The 17,463-nt window shown below is 40.0% G+C and overlaps 1 protein-coding gene across 4 annotated transcripts in view; it reads left to right on the forward strand.

Annotated features, from left to right (window-relative positions):
* Positions 1–2,152: 2,152 nt before the first annotated feature.
* The window catches only part of zfhx4 (zinc finger homeobox 4), a 103,301-nt gene continuing 87,990 nt past the window's right edge, over positions 2,153–17,463 (forward strand). The window contains exon 1 of one of the 4 annotated variants that reach the window (XM_036558161.1): positions 2,153–2,202. The gene's annotated coding sequence lies outside the window, so the exon portion shown is untranslated. Of the gene's footprint in view, positions 2,203–12,427; positions 12,524–15,751; positions 17,036–17,463 lie in introns of those variants that run through there. The other 3 variants (XM_036558159.1, XM_036558160.1, XM_036558158.1) reach the window with 3 other exon arrangements.

The raw sequence follows: 17,463 nt of genomic DNA on the forward strand, positions 1-17,463 counted from the left end.
TTACATTTAATTTGAACATAATTTGGAAGAAATCTGTTAGCAAAAATAAAGTTTCGTAGCATGGAATGGTTCTGATTATGTTCAATCAGGCAACAGACAACAAAGAACCTTTTATTTTAGAATATGAAGTGAAAATAAAAAGCAGAAAAGCCTTCAGCTGGCCCGGTTCAAGGTCTAACATGCTGAATATGGCATCTCGGGTTTATCCTTTCTCTCCGTTCAAGGTCTCTTTTTTTTTTACCAAAGGTCAGAAGTATAACATAATTATACTGCCTAAGCATGCTATGGGAAACATATGCTTCAAACCCATATGGATTCATAACCCAGTACTCTCAGCAGTGTGGCTTTGGGTTAGATGTGTTTTCTGATGGAAAACTAACGTGCCTCCATGTCTGCCTCATAAAAAGGTATGTCAAATACACGGACTGGAGTTTGTTTAATTCATTCAGCCTTCATTAAACCCCCCTAATTTGGGCATTTAGGTTTATTTAAGCTGCCTCCAGAGGAGACGTCTGCCGACCAGGAAGCCGGTGCTAAAAACACAGTCCACCTGTGTGGAGTGCACCTTACACACACATGTGCTTACACACACACATGCACCTCTAGACAGGCTTCCTCTGTTGTTCGTAGATTTGAAATCATCCTGAATGACAGACAATAAGAGCAGACAAATAAACAGAAGATGCGGTCATTTCTGTCCACAGACAGTGCTGATAAGCAAAGCACTTGCTGGACTACTGTTACATATATATAACCACAATATATATTAGATTTTATATATCACTGCTGTCGGAACAAAACCTCATAAACCCAAAAAGGTAACTTTACAGGACAAGAGATAACGTTCTTAACTTTTAGTGGAAGTAAATGGAGAAATATTTTTTGGATTTTTTAGTAATTTTGGATCATTTCTGTTGGTCCGTTCGTTATGAAATTTTGACACATGTAGGGCAGCTGCCTTTTTCAAAATATGTCAAAAAATGGAAAACGACAAAAATGGAGATACAAAGTTTTGTTCAGACAGCAGTGATATATTTATATTATAGAATATTTTTTATTTCCTGTCAAAATGGCCAAGTTATTAATTTTTCAGGACATATTTTTAAGGAGATTATGTAAAAGATAATTCACTTGCAGATAGAAGGTAAAAGTCAAAGAAAAATAAGTTATAAACAAAAAACATGAGTTTCCAAAACTGGAATTCAAAAAACAATAAAAAACTGTGTGAAGATAACACTGTGAGTGTGAAAGGATGTGAAGTAGTCAATAAGCCGCTGCTGAGAACAGACAAATACACAAAAAAGAAGAAATTTTTTCGACTAGAGCAATGAAACTGGACATTTTATGGACAGTTAAATCAGCATGTGTAATTGGGATGACTTGAATTGTGAGAAGCAGAAAATGCAACCAACTTCTAAGACTGAACTTGGGAGGTGTGAAAAAATATCCCTGCAGATTTCTTTAAAAAACTTGAAGGTTTTTCCTTTTTTTTTACTTTTTATACCATTTGAATTGGTACATACAAAACATTATCTATCTATCTATCTATCTATCTATGTGTGTGTGTGTGTGTGTGTGTGTGTGCATTTATACATACACACACACACACACACACATACGTACACATTTATATATATATATATATATATATATATATATATATATATATATATATATATATATATATATATAGATGGTGAAAAAATGTTTGCTTTAGTGCTCATAAACAACAAGTTTTTCATTTTTGCTCTCCTGGAGCTGAAATGTGGCCCTGTCACAAAAGGTGCATTCATGGGAGAGGAGAAAAAAAAAACGCCCCTCACCCGGATCCTTGGTGGCAGGAGATGAGCCGCTCAGCTCCAGAATTAAATTATTTTTAAATGCAGCTTATGCATTTTACATGACCTGTGCTTCCTACCCCTCTTTCCTTGCCTCTCTCTCTGCCTCTCTCTCTCTCTCTGTTTTTTTTCTCTTTTAAAGCGCAGGGTGGGGGGATGCTGGATGTGAACCCCCGGAATCACAGACTTGCTGAAAGTTAAGCACTCCGGCCTGCTGCTGAGTGTGTGCTGCTGGAGCCCACCTGAACGGCCCCCTGACCCGGCTGATTTGACCGTATTCGGCACGCTCAGACAGAGCTGGACTGCTGCGGCTGCTGGAAGGGCCGGACAGGAGTAGCCGCTGCAGGAGACGACACAAAGGCAGGTGTGCGCTTTCTTCGGAATACACAGTGCTGGGGCTGTCTGCGTCTGAGTGTGTCTGTCTGTTTGCTGTGTTAGGGGGGTGAGTGTGTGTGTGTGTGTGTGTGTGTGTGTGTGTGTTTTGAATGAGATGTATGCTGGTATATATGTGTGTGTGTGTGTATATGTGTTTTTATACACGACTATGGGTGCCTTTTTGTTTGTCTGTGCTTATATTTCTTCATGAGCATTTGTGCATACATACATACATACATACATACATACATACATACATACATACATACATACTGATATATTTATATGAAGGTTTTTTTTCCAAAATGTCTTAAATGATACTTTTATGAGTGATCTTTTACATGGTATAGGTTGTTGGTAGTGGGCTTTACACATACAATAAATATCAGTGCCACATTATTAATACTATCTTTATTAGAGAAATAAGAATGTGTTTTTTGACAAAGTATGTCAGATGTGAGCTGTTGTTCTTTTCAAACCTGTTCTTGTTACAAATGGATACACAGCATTTAATATTTTGTAATGTTGGAATGATTGAGTTTTCTGTGCATGTGCAAATGTAAAAATGCAGTACTGTCATGGTAAAATGCAGTGTGGTGTTGGTGCTGATTACACATTTTGAGTATTTCTGTCTTGATTAAGGGGCTTTATAATGATGCAGCAGTCTGTGTTAAATCATGGGAATCTGTTTTTTTCAATGGTCTCATGATGTCATTGGTGAAATTGCAATGAGAAATGCAGTGAGAGTATTTAAAAGTGTCAATGATAACAACACCACGTGTACTGAATATCGCGGTATACCTTGTGATAGAATGCTGAGACACACATGTATGTATATGTATATATGCACATATGTGTGTGTGCATATATATATATATATATATATATATATATATATATATATGAGTATATGTGTGTCTCTGCAACCCCCTCCCTCCAACCACCCTCCCCCCCCTTGTGTGTGTAGGGTTTAATGCCAGCGGGATAAAAAGCAGGCTTTGCAGGCTCAGGTTTGATGTGCTGTTTGTCTTGGTTTGCCTCTCAGCGAGCGTTGCGGGCTGCTTCTTTTTGGATTTATCTGTCTTTCCTGTGCTCCCCTCCTGTTGTGTGTGTGTGTCGGTGTGTGCGTGTGTGTGTGTGTGTGTGTGGTAGGGTTAGGGGGGGGTGCTGGTTCTGAGCAGTGATCCCGGGACATTTAATCTTTGGGGAATTTCATGGTAGTTAGTGCTTGTCATCAATGAACTCAAACGTAAAATACTGCAGTGATTTTTTATTGGTGGCTCAAACGTTTTGGGCGAACGTAAGGCCACATTGCCCTCTGTGTGTTTCCTTTAGTCTGCACTTACAGTCATGTGTCTCTGTGTTATCTGCTCGAACAGGAAATAAAGAAGCTATGGCTCATGCGGGAGATTCTAAGCAGAAGTGTTTTTCGGGCTTGTGTGTCTTGTGTTGCAGTTATGCAGACCACATGTGTGTGTGTGTGTGTTTGTGTGTGTGTGTGTGTGTGTGTTTGTGTGTGTGTGTGTGGGTGTGTATGTGTGTGTGGGTGTGTGTGTGCGCGTGTGAGAAGAGGTCATGTCCATTCTGTGTGTGCGTATGTGTGTTCATGTAAGCCTATACAAACTGGTATTCAAACGTTTGGAATTACTATTTTCAATAAAATCTAAAATTAATAGATACATGTATTTAATGATTTTATTATGATCTTATTAATCTACAGCTTCACATATTTCAGCTAATTAGTAGGAAATGCTAGTTGTGTTCAGAATGATAAACAGAACTGTAGATGATTCCTTAATGACTGATAAAGCTGTGAAACACATTTAAAGGTATTTGAAGATGACTAAATCTTAGGAATATGACCTATCAAGAAATTGCTCTAAATAAATAATTACAGTATAATATTTATCATTTAGTAACTTTTTGGTGTTCGCAAAAAACTTTAAATGTCAAAAAAAACCCTAAAAATACCTTACAGTGTCTAACACAGTATTTTAATCTGTAATGTATGTTATTAAATAAAATAACAAGAGTATTAATATAATAAATACATTTATTCCGATATCACTTCCAATATATACATTATATGTTACATATATTCTCTTTATTTATTTATTTTCCTCTCAAAATGACTGTTAAATACAAGTTATTTATGTTTCAGGAGATATTTCTGAGGAGATTAGATATGAGATAATCTACTTGCACAAGGATCAGAAAGTCAAAGAAAATAAGTGAAAAGGCAAAGTTTCAAAACTAGAGTTCAAAAATGGTTAAAATACACAGAGAAAATTAGACTCCTAACAACTGTGCAAGACCTGCTAGACCACAAAAACTGTCCCCATCAGATAAACAGCACTTAAAGCTCTCATCTTTGAAAGAGAGGAGAAAATCAAGCTGCTTCAGATCTGAAAACATCCACAGGTGTTTCTGTCCATCCTTCCACTGTGAGAAGACAACTCAGTGCCATGCGTCTGAAAGGATGTGTAGCTGTCAAGAAGCCTCACTGAGAAAAGGAAATAGACAAAAAACAGAAGCTGCTGGTGTTCTCAGAACAATGGACTGACCACCCCAGAGTCCAGACCTCAACATCACTGAATGTGTTTGGGATTATTTGGATTGTGAGAAGCAGAAAATGCAACTTCTAAGACTGAACTTTGGAGGTGTGGAAAAAACATCCCTGGCAGTTTCTTTGAGAAACTGAAAGTGAGTCTCCTGAAAAGAATAGAAGCTGTAATAAAGGCAAAGGATGGACGCAGTAAATACTGATAAATTTGATGTTTTATTTAGTTGTTGAGGCTTCTGCATAATTTTCTGTATATGTTTTTTGCTTTTTTCCTGATGCTGAAAATGAGTAAGTTGTACTTAATGACCACTTTTACTGGAAATGAAATCAATGAATGGGGGTCTCTGACTTTTACACAGCACTGTTCATGTTAGACTATGAGTGTATTTTTGTGTGTATGCGCAACTGTGAGTTAGCATATATTTACGTTTTGTGTGTGTGTGTGTGTGTGTGAGTGTGTGTGAGTGTGTGTGTGTGTGTGGGGTGATTTTAATGTGACTTTCTCTTCTTTGTGTTTTTTCACTTTAACATCAGGGACATAATCAGAAAGTATCAGGTCAGCCCACTGACAGACACACACACACTCACTCTTGTGTGTTCGTTTACACAGAGCACAGCTGCCTGCAACGTCACAGCTATATACACACACACACACACACACACACACACTGCATTATAGAGCCAGTGGTCTCCTGGTGAGGGGCCCTGTCTAAATACAATTCAATATGATTCCTATTTTACACCAGCTCCGGCTCCGTGTGGTTCTGATTGAACATTGTGGTTGTGATCTGAAAGAGCTTTTAGCCTGAACATAGCTCAGCAGCGACGTGCTAAACAAATGAGTTGCATATTTCATTTAAAACATCAGAGAACAAATGCACACCAGAAACAGGACTCGAATCTGTTGTGTCTGCACCAAAGCATTCCAAATTTGAATGAAAGGCAATTTGACAAGAGAAAGCCATTTGTTAAATAGAATAATCCTTCACCCCCTCACAGGAGAAGACTCTTAAGCTTTCGTATTTGAGCCTTAATATTTTGACAAGCTGTTCAATCAGATGTTTTGAGGACATTAAATATGGCAGGCTGTCTGGTCTCCAGGTTTTCGGTGAAATTTTCTGCCGTTGCTTGTTTTCCGTGACCCACTTTTTTCCCTTTGTTTTGAACGTGGATGTGGCCCAAGACACATGTAACCTCTGCTGATTTTGTAGATTGATGTCAATTAGGATTAGCACAGCACTGAGCCATGCTGGAGGAGCACTAGCACTGCTTTATTTCACATACACGTGTGTGATCTTAAAGCATGCTGCATGATTACTGGTTCATTGGTTCGATTTAGGAGCTGATATTTTGATCCATGGAAGGAAAAAGGCTGTAAGACCACAGAAGCACATAGCACTTTCTTTTAATGACGTAACAATAATATTATTTATTATTATCGCTGTCATTAATATTAGTCTTTATTTCTTTATTTATGTATTTATTTATTTAAAGGGATCTTATCATTGGAAAGTCAAATTCACTTCACATTTTTTTTATTAAAAGATGTTCCATCAGTCTGTATAGTCCATATATGGCAATTAAGCTGTTTTAAATTCATTGTTTTTTGCTATGACAACCAACATCTTTACATTCATCCACCTGTTCAGCCTACACTACACTTTAGCTCCTCCTACTGAAGTTATACAGAGTGTTTCAACCTGAGCTGCTTTCTAAATGAGGCATAATAAAGGGCAGCCAATAAGAACATAGGTCATTTACATATATGAGTCTTAAAGGCACAGTAACAGAAACAGCCTGTTTAATTCTAAAGGGATAAAGAGAGGCTGAAAAATGTTCATGTAAAAATGAATTAGGTTCTGTTTTTGGTACATAAACCCAAGGAATGTGTATAAATATTGTTGCTGTCAGAGCAAAATCTTGCATCTCCAAAATGGTAACTTTTTAAAGAAGAAGGAAAAAAAATTCTGTAATGGAAGTAAATGTAACAAGATTTTTTAAAATCATTTTATATCTTTTCTAGTCTGTTCATCATAAAATTTTAATACAATGCAAAACTAAAAATCAACAAACATGAATTTAAAAATAAATAATAAAATAATAAATAAAAAAAATAAAAAATGAACAACAATTTGGCTGACATAGATATACATAAAAAATAATATGTACATATAGATAAAATAAATATTTTTATTTATTTTATTTTTAATATTATTATCCTATTTTGCATAATATTACACTGACTGCAAAATAAAAGAACATAAAAGCACATATTATTATTGGGTTATTTATTAATTTATTTTTTTATTTATATTGTAAACGCCATATATGCTGCTGTATTGAGTATTGAGTACGCCACAAAAGCACATTCATAGTGGCTATTTTGCCACAGAATACGGTGCAGAAACACGAATCATTTTCCATTCGCTGGGCCTCGCCGCGACGTGTATGATTCTCACCAGGTGTGATACAGAAATTGTAAAGTGGATTTTTTTTAGTGTGTGTGTGAGTGTGTGTGTATGTGTGTGTGAAAAATGCATGTGATGCACCCTGCTTCCCTCGCACAATAGGCTTTCTCTCATCCCCTCCCGTCAGAAAGCCAATCTGTGGCGAGTGTGCGGCGTTCTGAGCCCGAGCAGGTCGCTGTCAGTTTAAAAATGACTATAATAAAAGTGACCATGAAGATGGATCTTGTGATTTTGCGTTTCTAATCAGTCATCTGTGAAGAGCACTTTTTGCTTTGATTCAGCATAGCCTTGACAGGCCAGATTGATAGCATGTGGGGGGGAGCGACAAAAAGAAAAAGAAGAAGAAGAAGAAGCTGGAGAGAAATAGAGGGGGGTTATTAACTGTCTTCCTATTAATGTTGTGGTGATGGTCTTCAGTGGCCAGAGAGAGCAGCGGTGATTTAAGCTGAAAGCTCTAGCAGGTGAGAGAAGAGAGAGAGAGAGAGAGAGAGAGGAGAGAGAGAGAGAGAGAGAGAGAGAGAGAGAGAGAGAGAGAGAGTCTCCATCTCTTCCAAGTTCTCTCTCTCTTGTCCAATCTGACCCTCCAGGGGCAGCAGACTGGAGTCCAGCCCCTCTCTGTGCATGCGTGCATGTGGCCAGCGTGGTCAGGATACACGCCTGGACGCATACATATGGAGTATGAAGCCGTCCCAACAGCTGATGAGCAAAGCACTGCTCAGACAATACAGAGCCAAAGATGACGCTGAACATACATGATATGCTGCTGCACTGTTGCATCTTACTGATTAGCATCTCTATTGTATCTGTTTTATGCAACTTAGCAGCTTTCAGCAGCTTTACTGCATGCACTGATGCATTCTCATGATATCTTACAATTATGATTTGTATGCTTATGTCCAAAATGGTAACTTTATAAAGGCAACATTCTTAACTTTACTTGTATAATGTAACAAAAATTTCTTTTGGTTAATGTGACAATATTTCTGTTGGTCCAGCCTTCATGAACTGCTCACACACTGTAAAGGGCAGCTGGTGTAAACTAATTTTAAAAAAAATTACGAGGTTTTCATATGACAGTCATGACCTGTTATATATGCATATAAATGTGTAATGCAGTTCTTCCAGCAGGCATTAGCACATTGTAATAACTGTATTATAAGGACGCTTATAGAAAACGCACAAAAAATGCAGAAACGCCACAAAAACGGCAACTTAAATGAATCCGAAATCACACGAGCCGTCGTACACGTTTGACGTATCATAGGATGGAATCAAAGTGCAGAAAGTGCTTGCTTTTGATACCTCGGCAAAGGCTGTCAGACGCCTCCTCAAACATCAGCGCTTTCAAACAAAGCCCGTGGACGGGCGCTTACCTTATGCATGACAATCCTCCGCCTCTCTTTAACCAATCCACAATCATCCTTCTACACCTCCGCTGCACACAGGAGCCACACTGATTTGATTTCTACCCCCTCTGCTTTTTTTTTCTCCCCCCCTTCTTCTCCAAATGTCCTCAATGCTGGCACTGTTGAAATATCTGTGCAAACAGTCGCCAGCTTTTGCTGAGGCACTAAGGGGCTGTTTCTCAGCTATTTGGCCCTTGGGTGCATTTCAAATGTGAAAAAGCCAGGAGAGCTGCTTCTCCGTAGGGTTTCTGTGGCTTCAACCCAGTGGCCGTGGACTAGCACGCTTAGCGTCCACCCTGTTACGCTAAGCACACATCAGAGAGCTTAGCTGGGAAATAAACAAACATGCACTGAGGAAAGCTCTTGGATAAGCTATGAGGAGTGATTTTAACGTGATAGGCTCTAGGCCTCAGTCTTCAACGTCTTTGCGGTGTCTTACATTGTCTACAGTCGTGGAGTTACAATCAATCAATTGACCAATTAGCCATCTCTGTGGACAGCTGGCCTGTCAGCCTGTTTTGTGCAGTGTCAATGCTTGTTGCTAAAATTTCAGACTAATTCGACCCTTTCTTAACCTACTTCTGGGCGATACATCATCTGGACCGGTATACAGTATTGGTATCGCATAACAATATTGATTTTTAGTTTTAGCGATATTGCTGAAAAACTTGTAATGCATGTCATTTGCTGGGTAGATAGTATTAATAAATACTAAATAAAGTGTATATTTTCTTTCTGGAAATGTAGTTTCTGTCTCGTTAATATTTACAATACTATGTAATTCTCCCTTAAAAGAAGCAGTCAAATCAAAACAAGCCGTGTCAGATTTCTAAGACATTGTTTTTAGCATGGAGTGGCAGTTACCGTGTTAATGGACACTCAAATAATGTGATACATTTGAAAACTGATATTGCATTTTATCAATACTATCCATCACTGCCCTGACACATCTGGAGCTTGGTCTAAAGTGAATCACTCTGGCCTCGCATGGCACATTGTTATGCACTCTAGATGTATTTTGGGCACCTTTTCTGTTTGAATACACAAAATTGCGGTCAAAGAGTTCCTTGTTGCCGCACCGGAGACGTGGCTTTCAGAACACATCACCATTTAAGCACTCATGTGTAATGCGTCCTGACATTTTGTTTTGGAGCAAGTGCATTTAATTGAGGGTGTGATATGGATGTTATACAACAAAGTGTAACACGGTGTGCAAAGGCAAGTTTGACTACACATATAGGACATTCAAAAAATATGCTTTATTGATGATTTAAACCATTCTGCCAATTGAGCTCTAATTCCTTTTATTTGTATTTTAAAGCTGATCTATATCATTCCATTCATTTTCTGCATGGACACTGCGAGACACACACATGCTTGGGCAATACACACAATACACCTACATACAAATGCTGTCATCATCAATTGCGCTTTTAATTGTGCACTCAGATTCTAATAATAGTACACTTTTAATATCATTTCAGCACCACTGCGGATTGTATTCATGAATATTGCATTATGGGCAATATACACCGCTGTTCTGCACCATGTCAGTGAAGTTTCCAATAGCACCAAATTAGAGCCGTTATCTAATATAAAGGTAGACATATTTATAAACGTAATATAAGTTTCACAACAGTATACTTTAATATCAGCACCAGTGTTATATTTACTGTGACTTATATTCATCCCCCTATTAACAAAATGTTGTATAACTAAGAAGAGTGCATTCAAAAGCAAATAACTCTCACAATACGTAATATTGTTGAATTACATGAATAAGATCATTTTCATCCTTTACATTTGACATTGTCAGATGGTCTGATGGATGTAGTTGTGTTAGTAGTGCACTCTTGGTTCTGCTGTGCTGGTTAATTGCAACAAGGTTATTTGCAAAACAGGATGAATGCACTGTTGAATCAGAGCATGCATACAATCAGAGCTCCAGAGAGGCAGACTCAAGTGTCTAAGCTGGGTTATAGACTCATTTCAAGCAGAAGAGCTGGAAATGTATTTTTCCTGAACACAAAGACACAAACAATTCGATGTATTTTCATAAGAAAAATGCATGATCTCTTCTCAGCTCTAGTGCAGCTGAATGAACACTACAGTCTTGTGTGTTGGACCCTTCGGTCCAATGTTAGCTCATGCTTCGCTCTCTTCTAGCCTTGGGACGTCCCATGGCCTTAGGCAGACACCCCTGTCATGGGGAGTGGCCCGTCATGGCTGAGATTCATTACAGACAGCAGCGCCACCAGGCTGCTCCTGATTAATTAGCTGATTATTGATGATTTAATTGATCAGATTTTTTTTTAATCTCCCACCACTATGGCTTGGTGTAACTATGTCCACAAAGATATTTTATATATGGTCTGTTACTGTTATTAGAATGATTATAATTAATATCGCCATTAAATAAGAATATTAATAATAATAATAATAATATTAATAATAATGCATTAATATTTGTTATTAATAATAGAATAGTTATAATTATTTTAACAAAACAAAATAATAATAGTAATAATAATAATAATAATAATGTCTATTAATTCATTCTATTTATTTATGTTACTGCATTACCGATGACCAGTACATATAATCTGTCCTATTTCATCTATTTTCCTATTGTTCGCACTGCTGTTTCTCCTCCAGCTGAACAAAGAAAGCAGGTGCAGTCAGGTCTGCTGTTCTTTCCGCAGCCTTTTCTCTTTGTTTTTTTTTTTATTTGTTTTTTTTATTTGTATTTAAAGCCTGTACCTGTGCTGGCTAAATGAAGCGGGCTGAGGAGAGTCTGAGTCCAGGCTGAAGGAGCTCCTGTGCGTTTGTCCATTAAAGAGGGAGCAAAGGGCCAAGCAGGAGGAGGCCAGAGGGGAGGGACGGAGTCAAAGGGAGGAGGTGCACTCCCCAAGAGTGTGTGTGTGTGTGTGTGTGTGTGTGTGTGTGTGTGTGTGTGTGTGTGTGTGTATTTCTGAGTGTATGAGTGAGTGTGTAGTTAGTATAGTCAGTGGACTCCCCCCTATTTAGACGCCCCCCCATAAGCACTCACTGATTTGCAAGACCAAAACTGAGATTTCACCAAAAACACACCATCAGAATCATGAACATCATGTAAAGCACACCTGTATTGGATTAGACACCTTTCAGCCCAAATGCAAATACATTCACTATGTAATAAAAGCAATAATGCTGTCATTATTATCTGCTTATCCCTCTCTGTGTCATTGGCAGCTGGAGATGAAGTAGCTGATAGCTGAGCTTCTCTAAAACAGCCCATTCCTGCTCTGTGTATTTCTTCTACAGATCATCCTCTTCTTCCACATATAGAGGGGAATGAATGTGGAAACGCGTGCTAAATGGAGTTTGGTCGCTCTGCTTTATTTCCCATGCCGTGTCCTGCTGAAAGGGGAAAGTGCTCTCATGCTCTCTATGGATTTTCGTTTATAGAATCGATCTAAATGTCCCGATATATCGACCCAAAGTCCCCAACCGGCTCCAGCAGCTAATTTAGTTTTTCTTCTTATTTTGAATATGTGTTTATTATGGTTATAAGGCGCAGTTCAGTGTGTAAATAGTCTATGCTTTTTTATTTATTGGGGACTGAAGCGCAGTGATCACCCTCGTGTGTGGGGAACGCGCTCCCTGCTCGGCGCATTAAGACGCGCGCGCTGTCCCGGGCTGATTGCGGAATATGAAATGAAAGTTGGAGGCTGAGGGGCGCAGAGGGAGGCAGCAGCCGGTCCCCCCAACTTCATCCCCCTTTCAGCGTGTCCTCCCGGCCGTGCCAGAGCTGGAGAGAGTGTGTGTGAGAGTGTGTGTGTGCGTGTGTGTGTGGGAGAGGGGAAAAGCCGGAGGAGCGGGACGACAGCAAAGGTAACAGCCTTTCTTCTCCTTCACTTCTGCTGGGGCGCAGTTATAACGCCTCCTTCAGCGCTCGGCTCTGTCTGAGGCTCTGGAGCGCGTTTCTCAGGAGGTTTAACTGAAAGGTTTGCGTTTAAAAGGAGCTACCGGCGTGATTTCGTTGTGGTTTTGTGAGGGAAAATGTGGAAAGTGTGTTTGGTTTTATGGTGGAAGTGTCTAAACGCGTCGTTTGCGTTTAGTTTTCTCGTTTTTATTGGATTTTTCAGGGTTTAGAAATGATGTTTGTACAGATAATCGATTTCCAGATATTTATAAATACACAAATTGCTGTTGTTTGCTTTGTTGCTTTTATTTAACATATAAAAATTGCCATATTTTAACAATATATTAATCATAAATTCACATTTGTTATTCTAATATTTTATTCAGTGTGGTTTTATTTGGGACATCATTTTTCTACGATTATAGAAATTGTTATAATTATTGTGTGAATTAATTTCCGTGCTGTATTATTATTTTTTTTATTGTTTTAAAATTTTAAAAGTGTTGTGGCTCATATGTGTGCTGGGGTTTGCGGACAGTGAGTTGAGTTGCTGTTTTTGGGGCAGACAGAGGGTCAGTCCCGGTCACACGGTGACCCCTCGCACCCCAGAGGGCGCCACGGGCTTTGGCCCAAACTCCTTCCAGGACCGCTTAAACAGGCATAGAGGGGTGAGTTTGTGATTCAGTGGGGGGCTTAGAGATCACCTTTTATCCTGTCCACTTAATAAGGACAATTTTAACAATGCGTAAAAAATAAACATTTCATGAATAGTGCGTAAAAATGTAAGATGCGTAAAAGCGCGTGATAGTAATAATAATCCTGATAATAAGCTGGTTTGGAATCGCGTGACACTTCAATTCTGTTCGAATATGAGAAGCTAGAACTGATAACAGCAAATGATAAGAACCCATCACACAGTTCTGCTGCTTCAGATGAACCACATCAATTTTCGTTCTCGAAAAAAAGGGGGAAAATGCCATTCAAAGATACACATCAGTTAATTTAAGACTGCAGCCTAAGTAAGAATGAGATGAAATATTAGTCTTTTTATATATAAAAAAACAGCCCGGAGAGAAATAAGAATAAGAGCAAGAAGAGAGAAAGTAGCAGGGTGGGAGACAGAAGGGGGATTCGGGAAGTGCATGACACTCAGATAAGACCCATCAGCTTTTTCCATCCCACTTACTTTTTCTCCATTTTTGTGTGAAAATCGCTTTCAAAAGCGAGCAAAACGCCTCTTACAATAAACACGACCCCAACTGCACGATTGCATCGGTCAAAAGAACCAACCGAGAAGCGTTTATACTTGTAAAAAAGAAGGGAGTCCCCTTATAAACCAACAGTTTCAAGGTCCTCCTCGGTGGAACGCGCTCGCAGGAAGAAAGCAGGGCGCTTGGTTTTCATTGGGGGAAAAAAAGAAAGAAAAGAAAAGAAAATTCAAGTGTCCGTCCTCGTCCTCCTGCTTTCAGTCTTCCAGCGGCTCGTCCACGCTCTTTAACGGAGCTGGCAGGCTCCAGTCCCCGGAGGAGAGACCGCGGACGGGGGCTGGAAGAGCAGCCCAAACACGGAGCCAGACATCCAGAGAGCCGGAGCCCTGCTAAGCCCCAGCTCGGCTGACTGACTGCTAGCATCCTCATAGCGAGATCCGGAAGGCTAGCTCACTCACCTCCTTCGGTTTTTTTTTCTTGCCACAAAGGAGAGTTCTTGATTTCTTCTTTTCCACCACGATTACCATCTTGTAGTCTTTTTTTCTCTTTTTTTTTTGCCTCCAATAGCCATTTGTAGACGAGACAAAACCGCAGAGAGCCAAACTGATGCTGCCTTCCTCTGAGAGGCTAACATGAAGTGAAATTCTCAATAAACAATATAAACATTGCAAAGCATGAGCTAACTTTCTTTATCTTATTCAGAAAGCCTGATTACCATCTTAAAGTCTTTTTCCCCCCTTTAGAGCCTCCAGTAGCCAATATGTAAAGACCGTAGAGAGCCCCTCTGAGAAGCTAACATGAACTGAAATTCTCAATAAACAGCGTAAACATTAAAAACATGAATACTAAACTCTTCCGTCCCGTTTTCTGAAGCCTGGCTGCGGCCCGTGTGGCTCTCCTCAGCCTCGGCTGGGTAAAAGCTGGATGTGTGAACTTGGTCACGAAACTTATAGGCGGAATTATTGATCCACTCTGTATTAGAGTTTAAAGCCTTAAGCATCAAGTCTACAGCTGATTTTACCTACTTTTTCACAAAATGTAACATCACCAGGCTGGGTGAACGGTGTGCTCGCCTTCTTTATTCACCCGTGTGCTCTACAGCATAAACTAGCATATCCTTTATTAATGTCATAAGCATATTCATATGTTGTTCATAAGTACAGTCGGTAAAATCGTAGTGGAATTAGCCAACATGCACTCTTGACTAAATAGTAAACATTATTTGGCTCAGTTAGTATTATTATAATTTTTTAAATGCACTTCACTGTAACCAGATCTCGTCCACTGTCTTTCGTTTCTCTCCTGTAAATGTGCTTCACAAATAAAAAAATTTGCTTATTTTGCACGTAAAAATCAGAATCAGACGTTTAGCAGAGTTTGTATTCATCCCACACACTGTTGTTATTTATAATTGTTCATAAATAGTGCAGCGTTTTAAAAATATGAGCTTTAAAATATGATTTTATCCTGTGTGTCCATATCATACAAGCGATATGACTGTATCGAAACGCTGCTTCACTGGATATTTTAGATATTTTGTCTAAAATAGCCTTAAATGAGGTTAAAATGCACCAGCTTGTTGTGCGCTTGTGTTCTACGGTATTAATGTGCCACCTTAACAGGTTCCCCGCGTTTACGTTCAGTTTATTTCTGTAATCTTTAAGCAGGAGTGGGTTATATAAAATAATAAAAGTGGGGAAATAACTAAGCTAGAGTTCTTCATTAGCTTCTTACTGCCTAGTATTTTTGTTTTGTTCTTGTTTTTTTCTTTTTTTGTTTCCCGCCATTAGAGAGGTAGGCTCTATCCGGCCCTTCAGCTCAGCAGCGAGTTGAACCGAGGCGTCATTTGCAATGTGGAGACTGTTGATCACCTCACTAATTACGCCTCTCTCTCTCTTTCTCTCTCTCTCTTTCTCCCTCGCCCTCTCCCTCCCTCCCTCCCTCGCTCGCTCGCTCGCTCGCTCACTCACTCGCTCCCCCTTCCTCTCTCTCTCTCTCTCTCTCTCTCTCTCTCTCTCTCTCTCTCTCATTCCCAGAGTGCATATCGGGAATAGACGCACAAAGACATGCGCACTCAACTTAATCAGCCATTTTTTTAAACAGGGCTAAAACGATAATAATTAGCAGAATAAAGACATATCGGATTTTCATTTTTCCCTTTCCTCCTTTCCCCAAACCCCTCCACAACCGAAACTGCTAGGCAGCCGTCGACACGTCTTTTTACCAACCGGACCCCAAAGGATCGACTCTTTTTCTGTCACCGGTCGTATTTACGTTTTTTTTTCTCTCTTTTTTCCAATAAACTTGGAGGATTATTGTTTTTTTTCACCTTTTTTGTTACCAACTTTCGCTATCATTGGATGTGATTTTCTTCAGCAAGAGAAGAAGCGGAGGGAGCTGCGGGGGGAAGAAAGTAAGTTTTTTTTTTCTTTTTTTCCTCCAACTTTTATTGAGTAGTTGGTGTTAAATTTAGGTCGGTACCACAGCTTATTGATTAGCGTTCGGAGGATTTTTTGATCGCTAACGTTAGTTTTGCTGAGACAGCTCAGCCGCTGTCGCTTTTCGTGCGATATGATTTTTTTTGGTTTCTAACAGCGTTTAAGAGCAGCGAGCTGTCAGAGAGCGGATAGCCCGGTGACACCGCTCACACCTCAGCCGAGCCGCTTCGGCAACTTTCAGCCCTCTTTTTCGCCTCGAACCTCAAAGTGAAGCGTTTTTATTTTTGAGGCGAATTCGCGTTAGCGCCGTTACACTGTAGCCCACGGGTTACTCTGTAGCTTTTCTTTCTTTCCCCGGTCTGTTTTCACTCCTTTCGGTCAAGACGTGTGTCTTTTCTCGTTCATTTCACTGTTTTTTTCCTGAAACGTCGTGTTTTCGTCGGGGACAACAAAGGCGAGATGTTTTCTCTAACGGTCGCCTCACCGTTGTACCAACGTCGTTAACGTGAAAAAGCGAAAAAGAGAGAGAGAAGCGCGTGAACGGTCCACGCTCGCGGTGTTGTGAAAGAGAGTTAGCGTGAACGTGAACGTTAGTTCCTCGCACGTTTCACTGTTTACCTGCTACGGAGTGTCTCCTCGGACAGAGTAAGCGCGGACAGGCAGGGAAGGATTCAACTCTAAAGGTGCTCCACTTCACGCGAAACTCCTCGGCTGCCGTGCTGACTGGTACCGCGATCGAGCCCCGAGCTTTTTAAACACAACAGATGGACCTCGACGTTTCGCCGGCTCGTCTGGACTGGGCTGTCCGTCTTTAGGCTACTTCTCTGTCCACGCCGTAAGCTCCATTTTCTCCACTGTTTTTGCTTCATTTTCCCCCCTCGTGTTGCTGTTTTTGTCTCTCCTCGCGCTTTACCGTCGCTCGAAGATTCGTTAAGTTGACATTGTGTTGTTATGGGGGTCTGGAGAACAAGGGGGGGTGTAGAGTACTGTATGTGTGCTGCTTTTGCTCGAAGGCTGGTCTGCTGGCTCCGGTTGGGACGCGACGGTGACAGGGGGCATCGATCCCTCGCATCGAGAGCGTAGAAAAAAACCCTGAACACACACACATATATACACACACACATAGTAGGTTCTCTCTGTGTGTGTGAGTGTGAGGGTCCTCTTTTGCTCTCAGCGCGAAAATGCACCCTGCTTTTGGAGTACACGGACGGTCTCCGTATTTTTGGCGGATTTGTGGCTCTTTTTATTCTTTCTTTACGTTAG

This window comes from Colossoma macropomum, unplaced genomic scaffold, assembly GCF_904425465.1.
Source record: "Colossoma macropomum unplaced genomic scaffold, Colossoma_macropomum, whole genome shotgun sequence".
Classification (NCBI taxonomy): Eukaryota; Metazoa; Chordata; class Actinopteri; order Characiformes; family Serrasalmidae; genus Colossoma; species Colossoma macropomum.